Below are 15,815 nucleotides of genomic sequence, written 5' to 3' on the forward strand. Positions count from 1 at the left end.
GATTCAGAGTCAGGATGGGCCTTGAAGTCTGCTCAGGTGGATACTACCACCAGAGAGGCACTGAGTCTAACAGAAGAGAGGTTTTCACTAGGGGTCCCCACAAGGGGATATGAACTTAGCGACTTTCTAACCGCAGGTCGTGGTCCTCTAGGGGGGTGATGATCGAGACTAAATGGATGGACAGGAGATAAAGGTGTTAATGCAGATATGTCAGAGTGCTGAGGTCCTGATGAGCTGGAAGCCCTGGAGAAGGATCAGAGGTGATGCGCAATGATATGTAACGTGGTTGCTGAATCTAACGAATAACGAGGTGGAAGCAATAAACAGGATCTAGAGGAGGAGACATGCTAACAGGTAAGGAAACCTGAAGATCTGGCACCCAGGTAAGGGGGGCAGGTGCTTTAAATAGACAGGGCTGATAGGCAATTAGCCAATCACATGAATGCAAGGAGTTTTGAAACTACCAGGTGTGCGCATGCTCAGCTCAGACCAGTGCGAACAGAGATCAGAATGAATGGATGGTGCTATGTGTGACATGGACATTACTCCTCTATGGTGGCTTCCCTTCCTTTGCAGACATTAGGGATAATTAACACATCCCAGACACACGTCCATTTCAATATTTTCAACTGCTTCACTTCTACATCAAGCATTGCAGCGGTCACACTCCTCCCCAGCGGGCTATGCTTGAGTCCCACTGCTGGTTGTAGGCGTCTGCTAGGGGCTTTTTATCCACCAATCCCTCTCAGGTCTCTGCCTACAGATTCTCAAGAGCTTGCTTGGGAATGTGAGCTGGGAATCCAACATAACTCTGGAGTCCTAGACGTAGATGTGCATCAGAACTGACATTGCTTCATCCTTCACTAGGGAAAATACCTTTTTAAGGTAGGTTTGCGTTGATACCTTCTCCTCTCGTCTGTAAAGACAAATGTTTGATGTTGTCTGTCAGATTCATTTCCCATACAGCTTTGTTTTTATTACTATATTTTGAATTGCGCTGTACGTCCCATACCCTGCATTACCTCTCCTTTCTCTTTTGCTTCTGTACCTCTGTCCCCACCAAAAAAAAAATTCTTCTGATAATCTCAATAAAAAAATGTTTCAAACAAGAAACGAAAGAAGTTTGTGAATTAAATAATTTGCAATGTCTGCGTTCAGTAGAGCACCGTGCCTTTATAGCAGGCTGTCCGGAATATATTCACTTTCTGTCCTCCCTGCACTGTGGTGCAAGACACTGACTTCTGCTTGTCATAAAGGTTATGGTGCATCATTTAGGAAAAGGTAAACAGCATTCACTGGTGCAAATAAACAACTTGTTCTACTAGGTCACGGAACTGTAGAAAAGGTCAGTGCAGATTTAATAAATGTAGAACATTTTCTACCATTGATTTTCTGTTGGTCTATCTTGGATTTTTATTTTCCTTTTAAACTATTTCTATAATACCTCTTTTTGTTACCTAGAACCATATTGGTATTGATTTTATGTACATTATGCTCTTCTAGAAAGCTTACTCTGAGGTTATTGATGGATCAGTTTGATGTCATTAGATACTGAGCTTTATTTTGGAATTAATTGATATAGTTGTTGTATCCAGGGTACACTTTGTCCTTTAAATATTCAATGTGTCATTAATGTCACTGTGCACATTTAAGGACCATCCACACAGGTAAACTTGTCCCAGAACTGTTTATTCTGGCCAACGCCATATAATCAGGGCCTAAGGCAACAGCACAGAGCAGTGATCTGAGGCTCCTGTTAAGTTGGGTCAGGAAGACTGTGGACTCAAAAGCAACACTACATGAAATTAAGTTGATATATCTAACTATTGTAAAGCGCCAACATATTCTGCAGTGATATACAATGTCCATATTAGATCAGCTTGTATTTCACATTTAGCGGCATATCGACCTAAGGGTTTCAGGAAAGTAAACCAGTGTTCAGCAATTATCATAGCAAACACATCATCATCATTTATTTATATAGCGCCACTAATTCCGCAGCGCTGTACAGTGAACTCATTCACATCAGTCCCTGCCCCATTGGAGCTTACAGTCTAAATTCCCTAATAGACACACACTCACACACAGACAGACAGGGAGAGACTAGGGCCAATTTTGATATCAGTCAATTAACCTACCAGTATGTTTTTGGAGTGTGGGAGGAAACCGGAGCACCCGGAGGAAACCCACGCAAACACAGGGAGAACATACAAACTCCACACAGATAAGGCCATGGTCAGGAATCGAACTCATGACCCCAGTGCTGTGAGGCAGAAGTGCTAACCACTAGGCCACCGTGCTGCCCATACCTGCTGTGTATGAGAATTATTTACACAGATCTGTTTACAAAGATGAGATTTAAAATTTAATAATTGATTTAGGAAACGCCAATTTTTTTGCCTCACATTGGAGTATGCATACTGAGTGACACCTAACCGGATGCATGCAATGTAATGTTACTGTAGGTATGTTTGCATCCACTCTCTCATGTCTATTTGTCTATCTCACCACAAGGTGGCGCCATCTCACAAGAAAGAACAGACCTATGCTAGTAAAACCTGGAATACCGCAGTGATGACAACAGCGGGGTGCAAAAGAGCTGTCAGGGGGAGCCGCAGACTACTTTATGCCAGTATTTGATAGCAAAGGAGACCACGCGCACTTTTAAAAAGCAAATAACCAGTGTAATGACTGCTGCTAGCTGGGGAAAAAAATGGGTACACGAGAACTCAGGGGCTGGCTGCCCCCTGGGCCAGTCCCATGGTGGGCTACCTTGGGCTTGGTTACTGGGCTGTTTTTTTTTCCTTTAAAATGTTCCTAATAGGCTGCTGAGCCAAGTCTCCCCTCCCCCCCTCCTTTCTACACGGTTTGCAATAGCTTAACTGTAGTTAAAGCGCTATTTTGTACTATCGGCATTTGAGTGCAGGGTAGGTAACAGGTATTAAGCCATAGCGTAGGCTGACTTTTCACTGCAAACATTATCATGAGTAAACCATTGGGTTAGATGTGAGAGCAGAAGTATCGGAGAATAACTGCAGGTGAGATTTAGTACCTGGAAGTGATAAGTCATATTATAAATTGTGATACGTCTCTCCTGCCATGGATGGAGGTGTTCGGTATCAAGCCTCTGGTTAATTGAGCGATGCTGATAGAAAATTAGGTAATGGAGCATTGCTGTTCAGATGTGTACTAGGTTAAGCAGCGGGGGAAGGGTTAAAATGTACCTTGCTTTCTGTTTCCATGGAAACACTGGGCACTGCAGCACAAGAGGGGCTGCCCTTGCCAGGCTATGAACCCTCAGACACACTGTGCCCAGTCTTATGTACCTATCTCCATTTCTAATTGTCCTCCCTTCCTCTCCTCCATCTCTCCCTCTCCACCCTTCCTCTTTGTCTCAGCTGCTACAGCCCCCACCTCCCTATTGTTCAGCCTTGTCTCATTATCTGCCCAGCTCCCTAAGTTTTTTCTTGCTCCTTCCCACCCTATGATTATCTCCTTACTCTGCCCCCTCCTCAGCTGCCTCCTCTGCCAGTCACACCCAGGAACGTGTTAAGGTGGATTTCTGACTGACAAAACTCATCTGCATTTTTATTAACCTGTCTGATGCCAGAGACCTGGTAAGTGCCTGCAGGAGAGGTGCAGACTCTCTCACACCTGGCTGTCCTCACAGATACAATGACACCTGTTTGCTATCTCCTTCCTTACCAATGATCTGCAAATCTTGTTAACCCCTTCTCTGACGTATTTCTCAGTACTTCTCCCTAAGAGCCCATGCTTGCATTATTGACACCCCCCACCCTCCTCTAAAACCCTGCAAATACGGAGAAGAACATAATTGCATTAACATTCTGATTACATGATATACATGTTAAGTTATTTCTTTTCTTTTTGTTTCACTCTTCTGATATAGTGGTAATGCCAGCAGGAAAACCGATCATTACATTGTCAAAACAGTACAAGCAGACTCCATTAGATGTGTTAGATCTAGAATTCTGACCCAAGTCAGCCTGTGGTGTCAAGTATATCTGGAAGCGCTTCAATCAGCTGGAGAGAATTGACACAGACCAAGTTCTGTATGCAAGGAATATTCTCTAGTTTATTGATACAAAGATACAGGTTTTTATAGGCTACTGAATAAATGAATCCTACGTCATATGCATACAATAGTTTATACCACTAGTTTATGAGAAGCGCTACTGATTAACTTTCTCACGTATTCTTGAGGTGTTTACTTTTCTCCCCCTTCTAAGGACAGATGAGCCTATTATTTCTTATCTCAAGGGGAGTTGGAGATATGCTATGTGTAACACCATGGATACAGCTCCCATACTACCAGCTGGATATGAAGCTCATTATTGTTTTCATAACTGGTTACATTCTTCAGGTGTTCCCTATTAGTTCAACTTCAAGGCCATAGGCTCACATATTGCAAAACTGCAAGTTAACAGAAAAATGAATAATCTCTTCTAGCAAATAATATTTCTATACAAGTTACAATAAAATGGCTGAACAAAGGCCTTATGAGGCCTTAACAAAAAATCATATTTAACATTTCCCATCTTTTATTCAATTTTCGACCCTTTCTCCTCCTACCTACCTAATCCTATCTATAGAACCACATTCTTAATAAGCAGGTACTTATACACATGTAGGAGGCCACATGCATAGAGTTGGTCCCCTTAGGAATCTGTCAACTCATCCCCCACTAATAAGCCTGTGATCCTCCCTGTCCTAACTTGATTTATGAGGAGATGCATTTTGGCAAATGTCCATGTCTAGAAAAGATGGTTTCTTAGAAGATGGTTTCTTAAAAGATGGTTTCTTAGTAGGTAGTTAATGAGTCTATAGTAGTTCTGCAGGCCTTGCATGTCCTTTGTTCAATCTTTAGTAGTTTCTTGTTGCAAACTCTGCAGTTCTTTGGCTTTGCTAGTCCAAATAATTCATGACACTCATAGTCTGGTCAGGTTTCAGAAGTAATTTCTGTGATCATCAGAGGTTCGGGATTTTCAGTGGTTCCCTTTTTGGAGAGACAACAATCAAGTGTCAGTAACTTCTTAATCAGCCATATATTTAGTTTCATTATCACCTATACGATCAACAGGATTGCAAAACCATTTGCTACTAATGCCAATATTTCCAATATCCAACATGAATCATTACTGACAACTTTACCAATGAGGTTATGCATCTGCACAAAGACATTTTCAGAGTTTACTCTACTATGAGTGCAAATTGTTGAGCACTCCTTCCCATATGTTTCTCACAGTGGCATAGGCAATATGTCACTTAACTGTCTGTTTCATACTGGGTTAGGGAGGCCTTAATCCCTACTTCAGTCACAATTATTCTGGCAAGACATATCAATACAATGAGACAGTCATTTCTATTTATCAGAACAAGACTCCCCTGATTTGAAGACTTTGCAGTGTTATGCGTGAATCCAGGTGTCTCTTTCCTGTACTTTCACTGCCATGGGAGTCGTCAACAGGACTTGATAAGGACCCTTGTATCTGGGTTCAAGACTTCTCCTGATGTGCTTTCTCACGACCACCCAGCCCCCCAGGGTGCAGTTTATGGGTACCTGTATCAAAATTAGGGTTTGCAATGGAGGAGAATATTTGACCATGTATTTCAGTTAGTTGTTTCTATAATAAGGCAACATAATTCAACAAATCACTATATACATGGTGTAGTTGCTATGGAAAATAACAGCCTGTTCTGTTTGCTGTGCCAAACAATATCTCATATGGTGTTAAACCTGTGTCTTTCCTAGCAGTATTTTTTACTGAGTGCAGGTAAACATGAGATCCATGGCAGACCTGTTTCAGCCATTATTTTCTGCATTTTCAATTTCAGTGTACCATTAAGGCGCTCCATACATCCTGAACTTTGGGATCTGTAGGGGGTGTGATAGTTTCTGGAATCCTTGCCCCGTAAAGTGTATCCCTCTGTCACTTACAATGACCTCTGGTACACCATATCATCAGATTACCTCATTCGCAATTTTCTTGGCTAAATGCTAAAGCATTTGCTTTTCTATACAGCCATGTCTCCAGCCAGTGACTAAAGAAGTTGACACAGACAAGCACATTCTCAAAGCCCGAGCATTTGGGAAGTTATAAAGTCTATCTGTATCCTCTTATAGGGATATTATGTCTGGGGTGTGCTTTTCCATAGGACAGACTTACTCGGGTTACTTTGTGCACAGACTAGGCATTCTGCCACTAATGACTGTGCTGCTTGGGCGAACCCTGGTACTATCCATAAGCTGCTAGTGAGTACAACCATAGCATCTTTTCCCAGATGCACTTTCTCGTGTGCTATATTGGCCATAATGGGATAAACTACTTTTGGCAGACACAAACGCTGACCTTTACACCACTCCTTGCACTTCTAGTGCTCCATGTATTGCCCAAGTCTTTTTCTTATTTTCTGTTGCTTGTCTTTCCATAAGTTGGAGTGTGCTCTGGTCAAACAGGGGTCAGGGGGTCACCATGTAAATAGACTCCCCTTGGGGTACTGGGGCTATGGCGGCTTCTCGTGCGGCCTGGTCTATTTCACTTAGCTTCGGGGGTAGTATCTCTGTGTGTGTCTTCACCTTCATCACTGTTTGGAGGACAGCTGGAATGCAGTGAACAATGCCCTGGTATGTTCATCATATTGACTGGTTTGCTTGCTGAACCCATAAGGTCCCTACTTTTCCATACAGGGCCATAATCATGCGCAATTACAAATGCATAACTTGAATCAGTGTAAATATTTACTCTTTGTCCTTTTGCATATATGCATGCAAGTGTCAGGGCCTTTAGTTCAGCTTCTTGTGCTGACATGTGACTCGGTAGAGTCTGTTGAATCACTATTTCTGTGTGTGTGGTTACAGCACACCCTGTATACGGGACAGGATCTATGTGATAGTGTGAACCATCTACAAAAAGAGTGATGTCTGCATCTGGTAATGGTTTATCTTTAATGTGAGATAAAACCAGAGATTCTTGTTTCATTAGTTCTATGCAATCATGTTCAGAAAAATTTTGTTTGCATTTTTTTTTTTTTTTCTTTCTGTTCAAGCTGGAATGGAATTCCCCCAAATCCCTAGGGTAACCCCAATATATACAGGTACTTCTCCCATCTTTTGAAACTTGCTGCAATAAGGCAGCAGGATTCAACATTGTGCACTGCTTAAGTGTAACGTTACTGGGAGTAAGCAGTGCTACTTCATTAGGATAGGCTTCAGTAAGGAGCATGTGGAATCCAAGGAAAAGGTTCTTGGTTTCTGAGTTCCACAAAGTTTACACTCATTAGATGGAGTGTACAGTACAACGGTTAAGACAGATGTGGTAACTTTAATTCTTCTGGAAGAGAAACACTTAGCTTAAATAACCTGTTAATAAGCCACATCATCAGTTCTATTAGTGTATATAATAATGTGTTGGGCCACAATACTCACAAACACATTCCTGCATTGGGTGTAAACCCCTGTAGTCATGGGTTGCTCTTTTCTTTATTTGGTTGGGTTAAACTTTCATATTCGAATTTTCTAATTATGTATAATGATCTATACATTACTATGGGCCTGAGTCTGGTTCTTCCAAACTTGGCTTTCCTTTCTAGTCTAGTACACATCTACAGCGCACAGCAAAGGAAAATAACGTGCAATCTATATTCCTCCTGCTAATATCAATGAACTCCCCTCTCTGGTCTCCCTTGGACCTTTAAAAAACTTAAAATACAGTTTACTCAGATTCCCCTTGTCTGAAGGTCTTAACATATATCTGTGAACATGAGAGGCTCTGGGGCCTCTTGTGCTTCCTTTTTTTTTTTTTTGTCTTCTAATAAAAAGGAAAGGGAGGAAGAAAATACACAGTGCGCTCGGCAAGTGTTATATGTCACTCATTTCACAATAGGAGGGAATGTCCTTTGTGCTGTATATCTTCATACTTAGTAAATCTGGCCGGTAACAAATGTTTTGCTTGTGCTTGGTTTCTGTCACAACGTACGATACCGTTAAGGTAACTGGGTGTCCTAGCACAATATCTATACTCTTTTCAAGCACTAAAGCAGAGTAGTATGCAAGTGACCTTAGCTTGCGACCATGTATTTGTGTCAGTACTCCTTGTACATGTGCACTGACTTTATAACAAAATAATGTGAAAGGCTTGTCATAATCTGGCAAAGCCAGTGCTGGCGCTGAAGTTATTTCAGCTTAAAATTGGTTAAACATTTGGTTCTGCTCAGAGGAGAGTATAAATGGCTTGCTATGATCCAGAAGTGCTAATGCAGGAGCACATACAATTGCTCTTAAAGTCTTAAATCTTTTTCATTTCTGTAAAAATATAGAATTCCCATCAATGCATTACCATACCCACAATAAAAAGAATTATTTACAGTATATGACAATTATAGCACCGTAAATAAGGGCAGTAAATGTCTTTACAAACACTGATTTACTCAAAACTGTAATGAGGATACAAATAAAAACCTTTTGCTTTCTGCACATACAGAAAAACCACCTAGTTCATGCATTTGCTATGCGAATAGCACATAAACTCTAATATCTCTTTCCAAAACAAGGTAATCATTACTCAGAAGAGTTTACGTTATTTAAATCCTTCATTAGTTTATACTTATGTTTGTTGTGGTGCAAAGATGGTGCATTGGAAGTTAAATCAATGCAATCTGGATTGCCTAATGGGTCTTTGCAGCTGGAGACCTGTGAATAAAAAAACTTTTGCATAGAGATTAACATTTATTTACTAGGAATTACTGTAACTGTAACATGCGTGTATACTGTTATCAGGTAACCAGTGAACAGCTGCTAAAAGCTTAACTGTGACGCTATGCGTTCCATGCCTTGATTTCCTCAAAGGGGCAGTCCCTAATTTCACAAATAGAGAATGTCAAAGTGACGAGACCTGGGCGAGTGTTCAAAGCCACTCCTTTCTTATCATCTCTTAGTACAGCCCTTTTAAATGACACTAATTAAATTTCCGGGTTTAGAAACATTCAATCTGGAATCTTGGTTCCAAGTATTCAACCATTTTAAAAGCAGCACTGTCTCATAAATCAGAGTACTCTCGTTAGACACAATACATTGTGTCTGTAAATCATTCAACATTTTCTCAACAAAATCTCTCTCCCGTGACCAAATATTCACACATATTTCTAGATTCTGTGATTTTCGTGTTCAAAGTAAAAATATATTCACTTAAGTCTCGCTCACAGACGACATTTTATCTCGTAACATTTCTTTAAAGGCATAACAAACCCTCCTGATTTCTGAGAACATTCATCAGCGCCATTTTAACACAGATAAAAACAGCATGTAAGCTCACTCCCACAATTCTCAACTTCATTAAAGAGAAAGCTATATTTCTGAACTTCAGAAACAAAATTATTTTGTTCAAATACAGAAACGGCTTGTTGGATCCCAGCCAGCTTTGTTCTGACACTAGTACTTATAGTGATAATGTACATTATTTACAATCTTGTCCGTGCAATCGGACCAAACATTTTAAAACTTCTTTTGTATCTTTTTAAAAGCTTATCATTAAGCAATGAATGTACAACTTTTTCAACCTTGAAACATGTCTCTTGTAAAAAACGGACAAGACAGACAAACATTGTGATTTAAAGTAAATCAAACATCTCCCTTATAGAGCACTAAGACAGAGAACAAACAATGTGAATTATCACGGATCTCTCTCACACGCAGTAAGACAGAGACAAAACTCACATACAGAGAAAGAAAACTTAACTGACATCTTCCAGCCTACTGCTGTGGAACTACAAGTCCCAGCATTACACTAAATACAAGTTAGCTTCAACATGTTATCATCAATCAGCACTCCGGACACATTTTTTCAATTTTACATACATTGTCAAAAAACAAAAAACAGTGTGCTTCTTATCTCAACACACTGAAATCATTTACACAGAATAAGGGAGGGGCACATTTCACTTATTCAGCTGCACAGGATCAAACATACATTTATAATATACAACCTACTTGATTCATTATTCAGCTTCCGATGCATTTAGCATATCCACATATATTTCGACTTTTCAGATCTCTTAACTTTCCTGTGCCACCTCAAACAATCTCTTGGGGTTTGATCTCAATACCCCTTTGTTCTTGTCACATTACCACTTGCAACACCTTTGTTTCTCCATCCACACATATCTTTGGCTATCCCCGCTTTCTTGAAAAATTCCCTGCAGACCTTCTACTCCCCCATTTCCTTAAGTCTTTGTGCATCATATCTATGAGGGAGCTGCTGTCATTTGTTTACTATCTATATTACTCGTATTGACAGTATTCTGTTGAGTCCAAATCGGGACTCTTATCTAGTTTCTGTGGGTTGTCCTTGCACTGGACGTCCCGTTCTGTGGACTCCTTGTACTGGATGTCCGTGCTAAATAGCTTCTTTGACAGTATCTGGGACGAAGGTCTTTTGGAAATCTCTCTTACACAATTTGGGCAGATTACAGAATCTCCCTTCTTTGATATACCTCTGGGGATGGTGTCTAAAATGTTCACTCAATGTTCAAAACAATAACTCTCTAAATCCCTCTATTCCATTACATGCTTCTTTGATCAATGTCTTATGTGACTTTTATGCTTTATACATCATACATAGGTACAAACACATGCACTCAAAATTCAATCATCTTTCAAAAATCTAATCAACAATACAATTACAGTAAACAAATTGGGTTAATACTGTATTATATTAATCAGATGATACTTGAGACTCACAAATTCGCGTGTCAGGTGCCTCAGACAGACATGAGGTGACCCAGACTAGGAAGACCAACGAGTAGAAATCTACTGACCGCGGATGTTGGGGTTCAATGTGCTGGGAAACCTCCGTTGTCTGTCTTGTAGCCTGCTGGACAGCGAATCTCTGTGGCGACCTCCAAGTTGTTAGATCTAGAATTCTGACCCAAGTCAGCCTGTGGTGTCAAGTATATCTGGAAGCGCTTCAATCAGCTGGAGAGAATTGACACAGACCAAGTTCTGTATGCAAGGAATATTCTCTAGTTTATTGATACAAAGATACAGGTTTTTATAGGCTACTGAATAAATGAATCCTACGTCATATGCATACAATAGTTTATACCACTAGTTTATGAGAAGCGCTACTGATTAACTTTCTCACGTATTCTTGAGGTGTTTACTTTTCTCCCCCTTCTAAGGACAGATGAGCCTATTATTTCTTATCTCAAGGGGAGTTGGAGATATGCTATGTGTAACACCATGGATACAGCTCCCATACTACCAGCTGGATATGAAGCTCATTATTGTTTTCATAACTGGTTACATTCTTCAGGTGTTCCCTATTAGTTCAACTTCAAGGCCATAGGCTCACATATTGCAAAACTGCAAGTTAACAGAAAAATGAATAATCTCTTCTAGCAAATAATATTTCTATACAAGTTACAATAAAATGGCTGAACAAAGGCCTTATGAGGCCTTAACAAAAAATCATATTTAACAGATGGTAATTATAAGATGCCCAGACAATGGGCGCCCTTAAACTGGCATCAGTCAGACTGCTCCCATCTACACTCTCCCTCCCATTATGAAGCTGCATTACTGTCTGTATCCATGGCAACCTGAGTCTGTCAAGCCATGGAGGGGGTGAGGGGGCGGCAGGCAGCTAGAACTGGCAATGACTTTACATTTAGCTCTCAGTGCACCCCCCATCCTTTCCTCATCTCTCACCTCCCTACCATTTATCATATATTCCTCCACAATCACGTATACCCACATTCCAACCATCTCCCATCATTCGTCACTTAAAGGAGCAACAGAACCTAAAACCAGACAGCGATATGGGTATTAGTGACTGCTTACAATTAGAAAATGTGCATATATTGGCTGGGAAATTTGATTGAATATTAGAGGATGGACTCTTATTTTCTTACTATGAAAACATTAATTGTTTCATTTCCTCCTTTATGGTGTAACAATATCTATCAGGCAGATCCTATTAACAATGCAGCCTTATAACGTTAAAGGCACAGACATTAGGCCAGTAACAGTAACATTAGCTGGGGCATTGAGATGTGGTGGCCTCACAGTGAGCTTAAAGCTAAATTACATATATTTAAAGTAGTTAATGACTAAAAAATTCAAATATATATATGCCCGATGGTTAGCATTGCTGCCTCACAGCGCTGGAGCCATGGGCTCTATCTGAGGGGGACCTATCTGTGTAAGGTCTGTATGTTCTCCCCATGGGTTTCCTCTGGGGCCTCTGCTTATCTACCACAGTCCAAACACTTTCTGGTATATTAATTGGCTTCTGACAAAATGAACTCTGGTGTTTTTGTGTGGTGGAGAATTTGGACTGTGTAAGGATCAACAAGAATAATTAAAATATTCTCTATGAAGCACAGCATATGTTGGTGCTATATAAATAAAGCATTATATTTATACTGTGTAATAAATAAATATATATATATATATATATATATAATTATACACACACATGTTCAATTCTTCATGGCATGGATTCAGCAAGGTGCTGGAAACATTCCTTAGACATCCTGGTCCATGGTGACATGATAACATCACACCGTTACTGCAGATTTGTCAGCTGCACAGTCATACTGCAGATCTCCTGTTCCCCCACATCCCAGAGGTGATCTATTGGATGGAGATCTGGTGACTGGAGAACATTGGAGGACATTGAACTCATTGTCATGTTCATGGAACCAGCTTGAGATGACGTGTGCTATGTGACATGGCGTGTTACTCTGCTGGAAGTAACCATTGGAATATGGGTAGACTGTGACCACAAAGGGATGCACATGGTCAGCAACAAAACTCAGGTAGGCTGTGACATGTAAACGATGGTCAGTTGATATTAAGGGCCTAATGTGTGGCAAGAAAACATTACCTACACCACCAACAACCTGTACCATTGACACAAGGCAGGATGGATCCACGGATTCATGTTGTATACGCAAAATTCTGACCCTACCATCTGCATGTGGCAGCAGGAATTGAGATTTGTCAGACCATCAAACGTATTTCCAATCTTCAACTGTCCAGTTTTGGTGAGTCTGTGCCCAATGTAGCCTCAGTTTCCTGTTCTTAGCTGGCAGGAGTAGAACTGTTGTGGTCTTCAGCTGCTGTAGTCCATCAACTTCAAGGTTCGACGTGCTGCGAGTTCAGAGATGCTCTTCTGCATACTACTGCTGTAACATATGGTTATATGAGTTACTGTGAGCTTGGACCAGTCGGCCCTTTCTCCTCTGACCTCTCTCACTAACAAGGCGTTTTCGCCCACAGAAATGCTGCTCACTGGATGTTTTTTATTTTGCATCCCATTATCTGTAAACTCTGGAGCAGAGGTTCCCAAACTGAGTCCTCCAGAGCTACCAACAGTTCATGTTTTCAAGATTTATTTAATCACGCACAGGTGAGTTAATCTATTTGGCTGGGTCAATAATTATCTCACCTGTTTCTACAGACAGAAATCCTGAAAACATGACCTGTTGGTAGCTCTTTGGATTTCTGCTCTAGAGACTGTTATGTGTGAAAATCCCAGGAGATCAGCAGTTTCTGAGGTACACAAACCAGTCTCTCAGGCAGTCCATGGTCAAAGTCAGTAAGATCAGAATGGGGAAGAAATGTGATGTTTGGTCTGAACAAAAACGGAAACTCTTGACCATGTCTGTGTGCTTGTATGACCATGCTTGTATGACCATGCTTGTATGACCATGCTTGTATGACCATGTCTGCGTGCTTGTATGACCTTGTCTGCGTGCTTGTATGACCATGCTTGTATGACCATGTCTGCGTGCTTGTATGACCATGCTTGTATAACCATGTCTGCATGCCTTTGTGCATTGAGTTGCTGCTGCCACATGGGTGGCTGATTAGATAGTTGCTGCTACTGAGTGTAGGTGTGTGTATATGATTATATACATGCACACATATACACTGATACAGACGTACACACAGAGAGAGAGGCAAATTGTTTTCGCTGTCTCATTCAGCAAGTTTTAATCAACTGTAAATGAGCAGATTCTGCCTTGTGTGGGCAACATGATTTGTGTTATTGTGTAGGGGGGAAGCCCATGATGATGCAATTCACATCAACATCCTCAAGGCCTGCCCACATCCAGAGGAAAAGATGGAATGAAGGGGAACTCCATAAAAATTGGGAGCCTCTTGGACATTCTGGGAGAGTAGGCACGTGTGCTTCTAATGCTCCCCTGAAAACACCTCTGTTCACCAAAAGGGACATACACACATACATTCCTGGCAGACGGGACTAAAGTCCTGGCTGATAGGACAGCGGAACAGTCCCCCCAGAATCAAGAATGTCCTACCTAAATCAGAACAGTTGGGAGGTACGATGTGTGTGATATAATATGTATGTGTATGGACTTTGTTGGTCGGCAATAATTACCATGTAACAGTTGAATTGATAATGCAGAAGCCTTGATGGAAAATAAAAATGAGTGGTTTAATTAGTTTGTGAAGTATTTGTGTCTGTGGGAGGTTCTGGCTGTGCTCTTCTCCACAGCAAAGGTCCAGACAGAGAATGTGACATTCTTGGCTGATGAATGGGTTCAGGGCAGGACACAACTACCACACTAATCCAGATAGATCCTGGACCCACCCATATAAAGTTACAAACAGATCTAGATATGGGAATATTTTATGAGCTGCTTGTTTTGTGTACATGCATCTATGTCATGCATTAGTATTGTGTATGACGAGACATTTAGTGTTACATGTATACATAACAAGTTGTGTGAGAGAGTCTGATAATCACTGTGCTAGGCTGGGTCTGTGTACTTGTTTTGAATCTTCAATTTATACAGTTCTTTAGCAGACATACCTTCCTATAAACAGCAATTTTTCCCCCCAAAGAGCTCACAATCTAGATGTTGCAGTGTATGGTCTATATTCAGAGATGGACTAAAGCAGTGGCAATGTAACTGTAGGCCCACTGTCACTTACTATAGTATGCCCTGAGTAATCAGTAAGTAAAATGTTTCACTCACCGCCAATAATTAGCAGTATTTCACTGATTAAAGAGTATAAACTGCTCTTGTAATGTGCTAAATAGCTTCATAAATAAAGATTTAAAAGTTTATTGCGCAAGTATTGTGATTATTGCTAATTAATATTTAAAGGAACACTAACACCTTTATTTGTGTTTTGTGCTGGAAAGTAAATGTTACGGTTCTTTCTGTTTTTATGTTCTGTGTTTGTATAAAGGTCATACTTGCCCACTCTCCTGGATTAGAGCGGGAGAGCCGGCAATTCTCCCACATCCTGCCCATTTCATAGTGCAATTGCATCCTTTCCCAATGGGGTGGGGCCAAAATGACGCAATTCATGGTGTCCCACCCTCCTCTGCACTGCCAATTCCTCTCTGGGATCTCCCAAGGGGAAGAAATAAACATAAACATTTGGTAAGTATGATATATATATATATATATATATATATATATATATATATATATATATATATATATTACACACACACACACACTATATGGACAAAAGTATTTGGACGCTTGACCATTACACCAACAGGGACTGTAATGACATTGTATTCAAATACTTTTATATGCAGTTGGTCTCCATTTTGCAGCGATAACAGCTTCCACTCTTCTTGGAAGGCTTTCAACAAGACATTGTAGTGTTTCTGTGGGAATTTGTGCCCATTCATTCTGTATAGCATTTATGAGGTCAGACACTGATGTTAGATGAGAAGGCCTGGCTCTAATCTCCATTCCAGTTCATTACAAAGTTGTTCGATGGGGTTGAGGTCAGGGCTCTGTGT

General features: G+C 40.7%; 2 long non-coding RNA genes across 2 annotated transcripts; both read right to left on the reverse strand.

Moving 5' to 3' along the window:
- Positions 1-4,069: 4,069 nt before the first annotated feature.
- On the reverse strand, positions 4,070-11,502 carry LOC142151521 (uncharacterized). Its single transcript, XR_012691200.1, has 2 exons — positions 10,757-11,502; positions 4,070-5,581 (listed from the first exon to the last, which is right to left on the reverse strand). It is a non-coding gene; the product is annotated as an uncharacterized LOC142151521 (long non-coding RNA).
- LOC142151520 (uncharacterized) lies at positions 6,964-10,750 on the reverse strand. Its single transcript, XR_012691199.1, has 2 exons — positions 8,079-10,750; positions 6,964-7,366 (listed from the first exon to the last, which is right to left on the reverse strand). It is a non-coding gene; the product is annotated as an uncharacterized LOC142151520 (long non-coding RNA).
- Positions 11,503-15,815: the final 4,313 nt, after the last annotated feature.

This window comes from Mixophyes fleayi, chromosome 4 (assembly GCF_038048845.1).
Source record: "Mixophyes fleayi isolate aMixFle1 chromosome 4, aMixFle1.hap1, whole genome shotgun sequence".
Classification (NCBI taxonomy): Eukaryota; Metazoa; Chordata; class Amphibia; order Anura; family Limnodynastidae; genus Mixophyes; species Mixophyes fleayi.